Raw genomic sequence first — 14,234 nt, forward strand, 5'->3', positions numbered from 1 at the left:
GGGAGAGTCAGAGGGGACTATTTTCATGTCAATCTATTTCTAGATTGAGGATATTAAAGTGGGTTAATAAAAACCTTCATTTAAGATTCTAATAAATAATGTAATTTCAGTTGTAATAGTTTCTTAGTAGTCTCGTCTGTCTTCCCCCAAATTAGACAATTATCTTACAACAAGAAGAATCTATACTACTAATTCTGCTTTTGCCTACTGCTTAGTAGTACAGTCTAAAGAATGGCTTTGTGTGTGCTGTTGCACGTCGTTTATAATAGATATTTTCAAGTTCAGGTATCTGTCCAAACCTGCCAGATACAGTTTACACCAGATCTATCAATTGAATTCAAAATCATTTATACACTATATGACTGCTTTGTCAAAAGACAAATGTGTTATTTATTACTAGATCAGGTATGTTATAAAATATATTGACATCAGCAAAGTTAAACCAGAGTGCAGAATTCAAGGCAATGATTTCTGGAGCCCCTCCATTTCCCTTCTGACCTCTTCCAATGATAAAATTTTATGTGTTCCATAGTTTATATGGCATCAACACAGTTATCTTATTTAATGTCCAAAGTCATTCAATGAGATGGTCCTATAACAGCTCCGATTCACATAGAGAATTACATTATTGACATTTTAAATTTGCATATGTCCACTGCTTACAATTATTATTTATTGTAAACATTTTATGTTAGACATTTTATGGTATTAGGGTTAGCCTGATACCAACACATACTTTATTTATTATTATGAGCAGAGTTAGAAGCATCTTACTGATACTAGTTATCATCATCACTATAGTTCTACTATTAATTTGTTAAGGCCAAACATGATAACCTTATGACTCCCTAGAGACAGTAACAATATCAAAAGGTGTAAAGGGCCAAAAACAGCAGAGGACAAATCAATAGATAGAAAACTAGATATACCGTAAAACACTGAAGAGAGAATGAAACTAAAATCCCTTTGTTCTGTATTATTTTTATTTTTATATTTATGTTTGCCTGTTTGTTTCTTTGGTCATTAGAGGGCTTTCTGTTTTGGGATGGATTTTTTTTCTGAGAGATCTTGTAAGAGAACAACTGTTCCTTATATGTTGGAAGCAACTTTAAGTTAAAAGTGATAATTCTCACAAAATTTTGAAGACAATAATGAAAAAATGAACTGTGTTTGTGCAAAGCTTAAGCAAAATGGAATTCTGGAAACTATAGATAAATGTCACCAAAATGGCATAATAAAAGTAGAAAACTAGGAAATTGTTAAGAGTTGATATTTTATAAAAGCAGATCCAACGGGGTAAAAATCAAGGACAAAACATGTTTCCAAATATTTTCCGGAGCTTTTATAATATAAATAAGTAAAATAAAATTGACAACCTTGTTATCTTCCAATCAACAGACTTTCCAAAGGTAAAAGTCACTTCAAATGTGATATTCCTTTGTTGCAGAAAAGTATATTGCAGTTGACAATCTTAATTTTGTAGTGCTTCAGCATTTTCAGTCATTAGCTTTGCTCCCTTAATTAAAAAAGAAAAAAAAAGGAAGAGAAGAACTAGTGGATATGCAAGGGTTTTTTTTTTTTTTTTGAAACATTGTAATACCAAAAGAAAGTAGAAAAACATGTGAATTGAGATCAATCAGAGCATAATGAATTTTCTTGTCTTATATAATTATTCAAAAGAACTATCTAAAACTATACCATAAAACAAGGTTTCTCCATAATGATTGAGCTTGAAAAAATGCGTTACTTATTTTTATGTTAACTGTGTTTTCTCCATCAGCTTATTTCACTTAATAAATACACTTTATGTTAATCCATGTTGTGAATGAAAGGAGTTCACTATTTATTTATTTATTTATTTATTTATTTATTTATTTATTTATTTATCATTTTTGCCTCCAGGGTTATCTCTAGGGCTCGGTTGCTGGCACTATGAATCCACTGCTCCTGGAAGCTATTTCCCTTTTGTTGCCCTTGTTTATCACTATTGTTGTTGTTATTGCTGTCGTTGTTGGATAGGACCCAGAGAAATCGAGAGAGGAGGGGAAAATAGAGAGGAGGAGAAAAAGATAGACACCTGCAGACCTACTTCATCATCTGTGAAGTGACCCCCCCCTCCGCAAGTGGGAAGCCAGGGGCTAGAACTGGGATCCTTACCCCGGTCCTTGCCCTTCATGGCATGTGCTCTTAACCCACTGCGGTACCACCCGGTCTGGAGTTCATTATTTTTATAGCTTAATATTATATGTACCACATTGAACTCATAAAATTGTATATATCACATATCATTTATGTAATCATCTGCCCATGGTCACTAGGTTGCTTACACCTCTTGTCTATTGTAAACAATGCCTTCATAGTCATCAAGGTGCATAAGTTTTATACAGATAAGCAAAAAACAGAAAGACAAACTAGGAATAAATGTTTTTCAAAGGATATAAACAGATATTCTACTAAAGAGACTATGTTGATGGCAAATAACTAATAAATAAACTAAGAAATAAGCTAAGAAATTCAACACCATTTGCCATAAGTGAAATATAAATTAGAAAGTGGACTACCACTGTCTATCTGAATGACTAAGTATAGTGCTCTCTAGGATGCAGAAAAACTGTCTTGCTTGTGTTTCCAATGGTAATGTAAAGTGGATAGCCATTTTGAAAAATAATTAGTCCAGATCAGACTGAGCTCACTGTCCATAGTCACATGCATTAAATTCAGGACCAGTCTTCCTTGACTGGGAGAGTAGGCTGATCTAGCCTCCCATCAAAGAGTTCATAAAAAGGGTAAGGTCCTAAAGAAACCTTCAAAAGATCTTATGTTGATATTCCCAATGGATGTGACCAGTGATGGTGGAAAGAGGGATCTACTAGATGTATAGGCCCCTATTATCTATGGGGAAATCCAAGCATTCCGTCTCTAGGACCCTGGGAAGCTGGGTGATCTGATGGTCAAAAAGGCCATCATTAAGGGAGCCACTCTCTTCACCTTATCCAGCTTCTGTATTCTCTTCTTTATATGATGAGCTTAGACTTTCTCCCAGTTATTAAAGTATTGATGGATGACATCTATTGTATCCAAACCAGTATTAGGTTTATGGAATCTGGCCTCAAATTAGGGAGGAAAAAGACCTAGGCTTTTAGTGGGGTCTTAGCTAGCCCTCAGTTTTTCTGCATCTCCTTGTTTGGTTATTCTAATTAAGGCTGTTATATTGATGATGATTGCCCTTTACTTGATATATCGATTTTGCCAGTATTATCTCTTAGCCATTTGTATAGTATTTCTTCTGAGCTTACTGAGGGGTAACAATAATGCTCATGCTCTGTCAGAAGAGATTAGAAGATGGAAGAACACAGTTTACTTATTTCTTTTTGTATAGTTAATTGAGTAAACAGAGTGATTGAGGGAGGTGAAGTATGAGGTAGGAGAAGAAGATGTCTACAACTAAGTAATAAATGATTAGAGATTTTGTAATGGCTTCTTTAGCCTCTTGTACTAGATTGTAAAGGTTATTAGGTCTAAGTCTGAGCACAGAGGAATATGAAGCACTTTTACTTTAGGTATATATTTGTCCTTTCCTTACAGACACACGTACACATGTACCCAGTACCCAAGGGCCTAAGCATGTATCTAGTAACTGTAACTTTGTTAGAAAACCTTCCATCTGAAATGAAACTAGGTATTCCTGTGTATTAGAAAAGATCTCGCCAGATTAAAGGAATTGGAAGGTGGACACCTCAAGCTTGGCATCTCTGGAGACAATTGCAGTTACAAGTCAGTAGCAGAATAGCATGGCAAAGTGTTACTGCTAGTGTTGATTTAGTTTAAATCAATCTAAGCAGTATAACATGGTAAGGGTTCATAGAGAACAAACATCAAGGAACACAAGCAAAGTCCCAGAGGTTCCAGGACTAGAAGAAATAGAAATTTTAAAGAGAATGGGAAAGGATCCTTGCAGTCTTAGAGTTTAAAATAGTAATAGTTATTATTACAAACAAGTTAGTAAGTAAATTGTTTTTTTCAAATATTAGAATTTACTATAATTGATTTGAGCTCACTATTATTTATATGAATATATACTAATAACAGCATCTTACATACTTACAGAACCAAATGGTTTTGAGCTTAGGTTGTAGGTTAACTTTGGTATTTAAGTAATATATATATATATATATATATATATATATAGAGAGAGAGAGAGAGAGAGAGAGGGGGGAGGGAGGGAGAGGGAGAGGGGGAGAGAGGGAGAGAGGGAGAGAGGGAGAGAGAGAGAGAGAGAGAGATATGCATGCTTAAACAATTTAAGCCCTGTGTCAGAATTTGGTCATCTTACAATCTGAAATGTTAAGTACTTAGGCTAAAGAAATTATGTATACTCAGAGCTATGATCTTAGGCAGTTAGATAACTTGAAGTACTAGATCTATTTTTCTCTGACATATTAAATTAATAGTGGTTTATAAGCTTATAAGTTAATAGGAGTCACCAAATGTTAAACTATATACCATTCTATATGTAAAAAATGGTAAATTTGAATTTCAAAACAATGTGAATGTGACCATTTATATGGAAAATAAAGGAGTTTGTCTCTCCAGTTCTGTGAATACTCTCAAAAATATAATAGGAAGCACTGCTAGGTGTTGCATGTTTTCTTTGGATTGAAGGAGTTAGTGTTTTACAGTGGCTTCACTGGCATATGCCTACAGTTCTATGCATACAGTTCCATTATACACCGTGTCCCCGAAGTTTTCTCCTTCTGCCTTTCCACCTCCTTGCCCAAAGTCCTTTGTTTTGGTGCAATACACTCTATCTAATCCATGTTTCACTTTGTGTTTTCCCTCTCCATCTCTAATTTATTAAGTCTCGCTAATAAGTAAAATCGTTTGGCATTGTTTCTTCTCTTTTTGGCTAATCTCACTCAACATGGTGCCCTCAAGTTATATGCAGGAGGATGCAAAGGAGACAACTTCAGGGGTCTGGCAGTAGTGCAATGGATTTAAACGCACATGGCGTGAAGTGTGAGGACCTGTGTAAGGATCCCAGTTCAATCCCCTGGCTCCTACCTGCAGGGGGGTCGCTTCACATGTGGTGAAGCAGGTCTGCAGGTGTCTATCATTCTCTCCCCTTATCTGTCTCTCCTTCTCTCTCAATTTCTCTCTGTCCTATCCAAAGACAGCAATAACAACAACAATAATAACTACCACAACAATATGTATAACATTTTTTAAAGACAACTAATGTTGGACATCTGGGTTGCTTGCAGGTTCTAGCAACTAAAACTCATGCTGTTATGCATATAAGTATACACATATGTCTTCTGATAGGTGATTTCGTTTCTTCTGGATAAATTCCAGGAGAGGAATTGCTGGGTTTTAGGGTACGTCCATTTCTAGTGTCTGGATATGTCTCCAGATTGCTTTCCACAACCCTTTGAAGTGTGTGTGTGTGTGTATGTGTGTGTGTGTGTGTGTGTGTGTGTGTGTGTGTGCATTTATATCCCAGGGATCTCTTCATAAATAAAATTATTTAACTGATATTTAAAAATAAACATATAACTCCACAGATTTTTAACTCATTTTTTAAGTTTTTAATTAATCTTTTTAAAAATATTTATTTATTCCCTTTTTGTTGTCCTTGTTGTTTTATTGTTGTAGTTATTATTGTTGTCTTCACTATTGGATAGGACAGAGAGAAATGGAGAGAGGAGGGGAAGACAGACTCCCTTTCAGGTGGGGAACCCGGGCTTGATCCTTATGCTGGTCCTTTTGCTTTGCACCACCCGCGCTTACCCCGCTGCACTACAGCCTGACCACCATCCAGAGATTTTTTTAATAGCACTAGCAAATAAGTTAATTTTTAGGTTTGGATTTTAAAATAGGTAAAAAAAAATAATATATTAATAAGAAACTATACAGGAAAACCACTTTTTTAATTCACACAAAAACAGGTACATAATCAGGATTTGAAAAGAAAATTGGTAATATTGGTCCAGATTCATGAGAAATTGTTCATCGTGTTTCTTCAGTGATATTTCCAACTCAGCATCTATACATTAGAATTTTCAGTGAATCTGACAAGCCAATAAAATTATTAATAGTATTTTGTCCCACAGGTGGATCATAATAGTGGAGATGGAAATATCTAGATTGTACTTATCTTCCCCCAAGGAACTGAAAGAGAATTAGAAATATTATGTGGGCCGCTTCTCCAACTGTGAACTTGATGAAGTTTTGAAAATAAGTGACCTAAACAAATCTATATCCTCTCTAAGAAGAGTTTCCTTGAAGTGTGTAACAATACCCCTTCTATCTTTTCCTTCCTCAATAAAATGTATAACTTATTCCAACTTGATATTCTTCTATAGTTTAATATTTCTCATTAAACCATACTACCTTTCCTAGATGTCCTTAAGAAGTGCTGCTATGAACATTGGTGTACATAGATCTCTTTAATAAATGTCTTTTTAATATTTTATTTATAAAAAGCAAACATTGAAAAAAATCATAGGATAAGAGGGGTACAACTCCACAGTCTTTCCCATATTTGGAAACTACTTTTTTCCCTGATTCAGATTTCTGGTCCCTTTTCCAGCCATGACACCACCTCCCCAGAAAATAACTTGGATTCACCTAAATATCAGATTTCAGGCTCAGGGGAAAACAAACAAACAAAAAAAACTAGTATAGTCACAGGTCCTTTGGAATAGAACTAAAATAGGCCTACTAGCTATCTATAAAACAGAGCCCCCCCCCCCCTCGTCTGCACTATTCCAGCTTTAGTTTCATGAGTAGTCAAAAACTTGTTTGTCTTTATATGTTAACTCTCTTTTCAGCCACCAGGTTCCAGATGCTAGCATGATGCCAACCAGACTTTCCTGGAAAGACAACCCCACCAATATGTCCTGGAGCCTTGCTTCCCCAGAACCTCGCCCCACCTGGGAATGAGAGAGGCAGGCTGGAAGCATGGATGGACTGGTCAATGCCCATGTTCAGCAGGGAAGCCATTACAGAAGCCAGACCTTCCACCTTCTTATCCCATTATGACCCTACGTCCATACTCCCAGAGGGTTAAAGAATAGGAAAAAAAAAAAAAAAAGCTATCATAGGAGGGGATGAGAGGCACAGTTCTGAAGGTGGTAATTGTGTAGAGTTGTACCCCTCTTATCCTATGGTTTTGTCGATGGCTTTCTCTATGTGAAAAAATTGGCCAAGAGCAATAGAATCCCAGTAAAAACAAACAAACAACAACAAAAAAAAACATAAAATAAAATAAAATCTAGACTGTAAAGCAATGTATATATGTCTATATTTGAGAAAGTTTGTTTTGGTAAAGATTTCATTTCTAAAACAATAAATCAGTGCTGATTTATTGTTTCTATATCGTTTCTTCTCCAAAACAGAAGATTCCGGGTGCATCTGGGTGACAAGTCTAACAGATGGAGACTTGTCTCAAGTGGCCTCCCCCAGGGCTCTGTTCTGGCTCCTACGCTATTCAATATTTACATCAATGACCTCCCAGAAACTTCTTCAAGGAAGTTCATCTACGCCGATGACATCTGCTGTGCAACTCAGGCATCCAAGTTCGACATCCTCGAGGAAACACTCACGAAAGACATGTCTCTGATATCTGATTACTGTAAAAAAATGGCGACTAATACCTAGCACTGCAAAAACGGTATCATCTGTTTTCCATCTACACCATGCCTCGGCCTCGCGTGAGCTTAATGTGCAGCTTGGAGATACGAGAATCCGGCATGAAGCCCAGCCAGTCTATCTTGGCGTTAATCTCGATCGCACCCTGTCATTTCACGAACATCTCATAAAAACTGCAGCAAAGGTGGGCGCGAGGAATAACATCATTGCAAGACTGGCCAGCTCCTCATGGGGAGCGAGCGCTTCCACGCTGCGATCATCCTCTCTGGCATTATGCTATTCCACTGCAGAACTCTGTGCCCCAGGATGGTTCCGTAGCCCCCATGTCCACTTGGTCGATTCCAAATTATATTCCTCCATGAGGATCATTTCTGGAACCATCCGTTCCACCCCGGTTCCATGGCTGCCAGTTCTTAGCAACATCGCCCCGCCAGATATTCGTCGGGATGCGGCATCATCTAAGTTCATTTCCCATGTCTACGCCCGAGGGGACCTTCCAATATACGCGGAGATCTTCGCCCACCCTGTCCAACGCTTGACATCTCGTCATCCAATCTGGTCTCCTACGCCTACACTGAACTTCTCTGTTCCAGACTTTTGGAAACAGAGTTGGCAGTCAGCCGAGGTCAAGAACAAACACCTCATCACAGACCCCTGCAAGCGTCAACCCGGCTTTCACCTGGCACGTTATGATCGGGCCCTCCTCAATCGCTATCGAACAGGCCATGGCCGGTGCGCCGCTATGTTCCATCGCTGGGGAGCCAGAGACGACCCGAACTGCCCCTGCGGCTCCAGACAGACTATGACCCACATAGTCAACGACTGCCACCTCTCCAGATTCAAAGGAGGTCTCGAAACTTTATATCAGGCTCAACCTGACGCTGTTGACTGGCTACGGAAGAAGGGCAAACGCTAGAAGAAGAAGTGCTGGGTGGTGACATGGTGGTGTTTGCACTTCATATGAAAATATACAGTAGCATCTTAAACTACTATGACTCCATCATTAAAATTAAGTTAGTATGCCTATTTTTAAACACTATATGATGTATCTCTGGAGTTGCCTACTCATAGACTATTTAAAGATAATCACATACATTATATAATGTTATCAATGACAGTTTCACTGAATAACATAAACACATAAAGTTGTGTTCAGGTTACCAATTCTTTAATAACATCAATACTTGGACTGTGTCAAATTTCTCTGTTTATTTGCATATGTTTTTAATTTAGTTCAAATTAGAATACAGCTGAATCATCTCTGCTGTATTTGATTATATATCATTTGCCTATCATCACGACTTCATCATTTTTTATGCTAGTTTCATTAACATTTTTACATTCTTCCATTTGAAGCAATTTGTGCTATTAAATATAGTTAATATGACCACATAAGCTACACTGTTTAATGAGATGTCATTCATTAGCAATACAAGATCTGGTTTAATCAAAGCTTTAGTGATTTAGATTTGTCAAATTTGTAATAATACAATGAAGAATTTCAAAACAATCCCATTTTTTTTCCTGACAAGCATAATCCATAAAACAGAATCCTTATAATAGCCTGAAATGGACACATAAAACTTCTCACTTTTTTATATTTCATTATACTTTTACATGAGCATTTTTTGACACTTTATTTGACATTTTTTTTCTAACTTCACTAACACTTTAATGAGGAAATGCTGATTTGCAAGATTGTTGTTACAAAGTATGTATCCACATTTACCCAATAAGGTGGGCAATAGGTTGCAATTTATTTTAAAATATAGTAAGATTAATAGACTTTCCTATATTTTAAAACATTTTGTTATATTAGCTTTGAAATATGTAAATAATTTAAATTTTATAAATGAAAATGCATTACAAAGGCAGTTCCTTTCATAAAGGCTTGTGAAAGAAAATGCCTTTATAGTTTTTGTTTGATTCTATAGAGTAGCATTTTTATATAAATGTTACCACTATACTTCATAGGTTGAGTATATTTAACAGAAAATGCCAAGTATGGATTTAAGAAACTTGTCTTTAAGAGACCACATTAGATTATGTGAATATAAACTGTGATTCAGCTCAATGGAAACTTGCACTGATACATTATCATAATCCATTTGTAAATTTCAGGGTATTTTTCTGCAGTACTTCCATCTATAGACAACCATCTGACATTTATGTACACAATTATAAAACTACACAAACAAATTAACACAGTCTAAAACTGCACATTAGATTTTAATATATTTCTCTATATACAGAATGATAAAATACTAGAAACTAGAGAAAGAAAAGTCTCCTAGGTCATCTTGTCTCTCTCTGTTCCAATATCAACTATTCCAGGCAATACATTCTTAAACACTCTACCTGAAACACATTTTAAACAATCTGAACAAGTGTTTCTTTTCTTCCCCCAAAGGATACCATTCTATAGCTTAACATACTTAAAAAGAAAACTATGTCACCTGTTTAACTCAGACATTTTGAAAAGTATCCCTAGATTCTTCCCACACAAAGATCCCTAATTTCATCTGCACTATCCCTATCTTTGGGTTCCTGTTTATTAAACAATATGCCCTGCTTTATATGTTACTCCCTTTCAGCCTCAAGTTGCAGAAACTAGCATGATGCCATCCTGACTTTCCTGGGCAGATGACCTCACCAATGTGTCCTGAAGTCTCAACTCTCCAGAACCCTTCCTCACTAGGGAAAAACAGAAACAGGCTGGGGCATGGATTGACCTGTCAATGTTCAGGTCAAGTGGAGAAGGAATTACAGAACCAAAACCTCCCACCTTCTGTACCTCATAAAGAATTTTGGTCCATACTCCCAGAAGGAAAAAGAATAGGGAATCTCCCAGTGGAGGGGATGGGATATGGTACTCTAGTGGTGGGAACTATATAGAGTTGTACCCGGGTTATCTTACAATCTTGTTAATCATTACTAAGTCACTAATACGTTTTTTTTTTTTAATCAAGTTGGCACAGACTCCGATTATGGCAACATCATGGGGTGTTTCACCTGTCCTACTTCTCCCAGTTAAAAAAAAAGTATCCCTTTTTATGTCATCATTGATAACATCAATATTTTAAAATACATAAAATAGTATTCAATAGTTTTAGCTCATATCCTATTGAAATACTGCCCAAAACATTGAATTAAAAATTGGAAGCATGGATGCAGGTGTTTCTCTGTCTCTTTCCCTCTCTACTTCCCCCTCCCCTCTCAATTTCTCTGTTTCTATCCATTAGTAGATATATAGAAATATAGCTACAAATTAAAAATAAAAGAATAACATAGAAGTTAGGTTGATGTTTAAAATAAAATTTTAAGTTGTTCTAATTCACAAAAGTATTTGTGATACTTTGGAAATAAATAAATCACAACAATCACTCTGCCTTATTTCATTTCGTTTCATTTCGTTTCCTTTATTTTTGCTGCCAGCATTATCACTGGGCTCAGTGCCTGCAATGAAAATCCACCTCTACCAGAGGTTATTTTTTTCTATCTATTTTTGACTGGACAGAGAGATATTGAGAGGGGTGGGGGAATAGAAGAGGTAGAGAAAGATAGACATCAGTAGACCTGCTTCACTGCTCATGATGCATTCCCCTCCCTGCAGGTGGGGAGCATAGGCTCGAACCTGGGTCCTTGCACACGGTATTAAGTGCACTTGACTGGATGCACTATCACCCAGGCATCTTAGCCTGTTATAATCATCATCATATTCATCATCATCATCTAATATTCTCATTTCCTTTTTTATTACTCATAACTTGAATATTCACTGTTGTATGAAGTACTTCACCTCCAACAATTCAACATGGTATATAAATGTTATATATACAATTCCCTCTATGACCAAACATTCCTACGATTCAGCAGGCTTCAGATCTATTTGAGTTTGAGACATCTCAAAATTCTTGACTTATCCATTGGAAAGATGCTCTCATACTATCTGTCTGTTCAGTTATATTATATTGCATCACTTGATTTAAGTTATATATAGTGGCATCTATAATTTTTTTTTATTTCTCATATTAGATATTAAATAAAGTTTGTTTCCACTTAATGTTTTATATTAAACAATAGGTTATATGTAAACAAGATTTTCTCGCTAGTACAGTCAGAGGAGATGTTCTGTCTCATCACTCTTGAGATTTTTTTTTTCCAGGTAATCCTGTGCATGGCTAAAGATCCTTGGATCAATCTTGTCTTGCCTGACATATTTCATAATGATACTATGTAAATCAGACTTGCTTTCTGTTTTCAGAGACAAGCTGAATGAAACTATTTAATTCTTTATAGATACTTGTGCTCTTTACTGGTCTCCTGGCCTGCCGTATCTCATGTAAAGGTATTAGCTGTGTTTATTAGTTGTCTGCTACTTTATATAGATTGAATTCACTTGACTCTAAGGGATACATATGACTCACAGTTAGTATCCACATTCTTTATCCTTTATCATCACATAGTTTCTGATTATCTATATTATAATATAATAAAGCTCAAGTTTATTATGATAATTCGATTGTATAATAGTTAATATGTTTGTGTTTTTTTTTGCCTCCAGGGTTTTCGCTGGGACTCCATGCCTGCAGTATGAATCCACTGCTCCTGGAGGCCCTTTTGTTGACCTTGTTGTTTATCTTGTTATTGTTACTATTGTTATTATTGCTGTAGTTGTTGACGGATAGGGCAGAGAGAAAGGGGGAGAGGAGAGGAAGACAGAAGGGGAGGGAAAGAGACACCTGCAGACCTTTTTCACCGCTAGTGAAACAACCCCTCTGCAGGTTGGGAGCCAGGGGTTCCAACCCGGTTCCTTACGCTGGTCCTTGTGTTTTGTGCCATGTGCGCTTAGCCCTCTGTGCTACTGCTCTGCCCCCGTTTGTACTCTTTTTGCTAAAATCATAATATGTAATTCAGGATTCAGGGAAGAAATACAGTATTTCACAATATTATTTCTCTCACAAACTCTATTAATGTGTATTAACACTTTCTTTAGCAAAATTTGAAAACTAAAAAGAAATGCCAGATTAAGTAACTAGTTTCTATCCTTTACATATGGACAGAAAATAACATTAAATGTTTTAATGCACATATGTTCTTAGTGCAAATATTTAAAATGGTGCAAATGTTCAGTTTGAAAATATTAAAAGGATTCTTTTCTATCTTTAGGTTTTTAATTTCAAAATCTTCTTTACCAGTTATTCCTCAATTATTTCTAACATTTACATCTATTTAGACTTAGGATTTAGTAATTTGGCTTTTTAAACAGAAAAGTAAAAGGATCATTAATTGCAGATGAAGTGACAATGTACATGGAAAAAAATCTGGGAGTCGGGCAGTAGCGCAGCGGGTTAAGCGCACATGGCACAAAGCACAAGGACCGGCCTAAGGATGCTGGTTCAGCCCGGGGCTCCCCCCCTTCAGGGGAGTCGCGTCACAGGCAGTGAAGCAGGTCTGCAAGTATCTGTCTTTCTCTCTCACTCTCTGTATTCCTCTCCTCTCTGTATAAAAAAGAAAGAAAGAACAAGAAAAAAAAACAGTACAAATATGAAACCAGAGGCCAGGTGCACGTTACCATGAACAAGCCTCACTTCATGTGTGCCAAAACTGTACTGCAGGTGTCTCTCTGCCTCTCCTTCTCCATCCCTTTTCCCTCTCAATTTTTCTTTATGCTTTCAAATCAAATAAATACAGTTTAAATACTTATACATATATATTTAATTATATATACCTATATATATTTACATATATACATATAAATGTATACACACGCACACACAGATATATATCCAATAAGTCAATCCATTCAAAGAGCAAGCTATGAAATTACTATATAAAAATAAGTTGCGAGCTTACTTTCCTAGTGTGCTTGCTACTCTACCATGTGTCTGCAACCCAGGTTTGAATCTGTCATGTAGGAGACAGGTCACACTAACCTAAGGTGCGAAATGGTGGAAAACCATTTCTGAGACAAGACTCACAGGAGAACACTGAGTCTGCTTTCAGAGGCAAGGTCTCAGTGGCACAACTGTGCAACTATCAGAGGCAAAACCTCCATCTGCAAGGTTCCCTGAAGATGCCTGCTGCTGAAACAGCCTTCTGAGGAAAGTCTCAGCGTGCTGCATGCTGCAACTCACAAGATCCCTGAGGTTACCTGCAGAAGAGACCATCACCTTTTGCTTCTGCCCTTCTCCCAAACTGGACTAGAGAATTATAGAATGTCTCCAATATAATAAGACAAATAATTACATAATTGAGTGAAGTATCCAAATCCAAATTCATGGAGACATTTGCCAAAATTATATATATATATATATATATATATATATATATATATATATATATATATACCAATAAATGTCTTCCATGCCAGGCTATGCCCTGAAGGTTCCAAAGATCCTTGCCCCTGAGTGTTTTCATTTCCTTCCCCTTCATCGCAGCCAGGTGGTGGGAATTGAACTCCCACACTGTGGAGATGGACCCTTGCACTGTCCCCCACTACAGTAAATGAAAACTCTCATCTATCTATCATCTATCTATCTATCTATCTCTAAAGAAACAAATAAAAATAAGTTGCATTCACT

The sequence above is a fragment of the Erinaceus europaeus genome, chromosome 14, assembly GCF_950295315.1.
Source record: "Erinaceus europaeus chromosome 14, mEriEur2.1, whole genome shotgun sequence".
NCBI lineage: Eukaryota > Metazoa > Chordata > Mammalia > Eulipotyphla > Erinaceidae > Erinaceus > Erinaceus europaeus.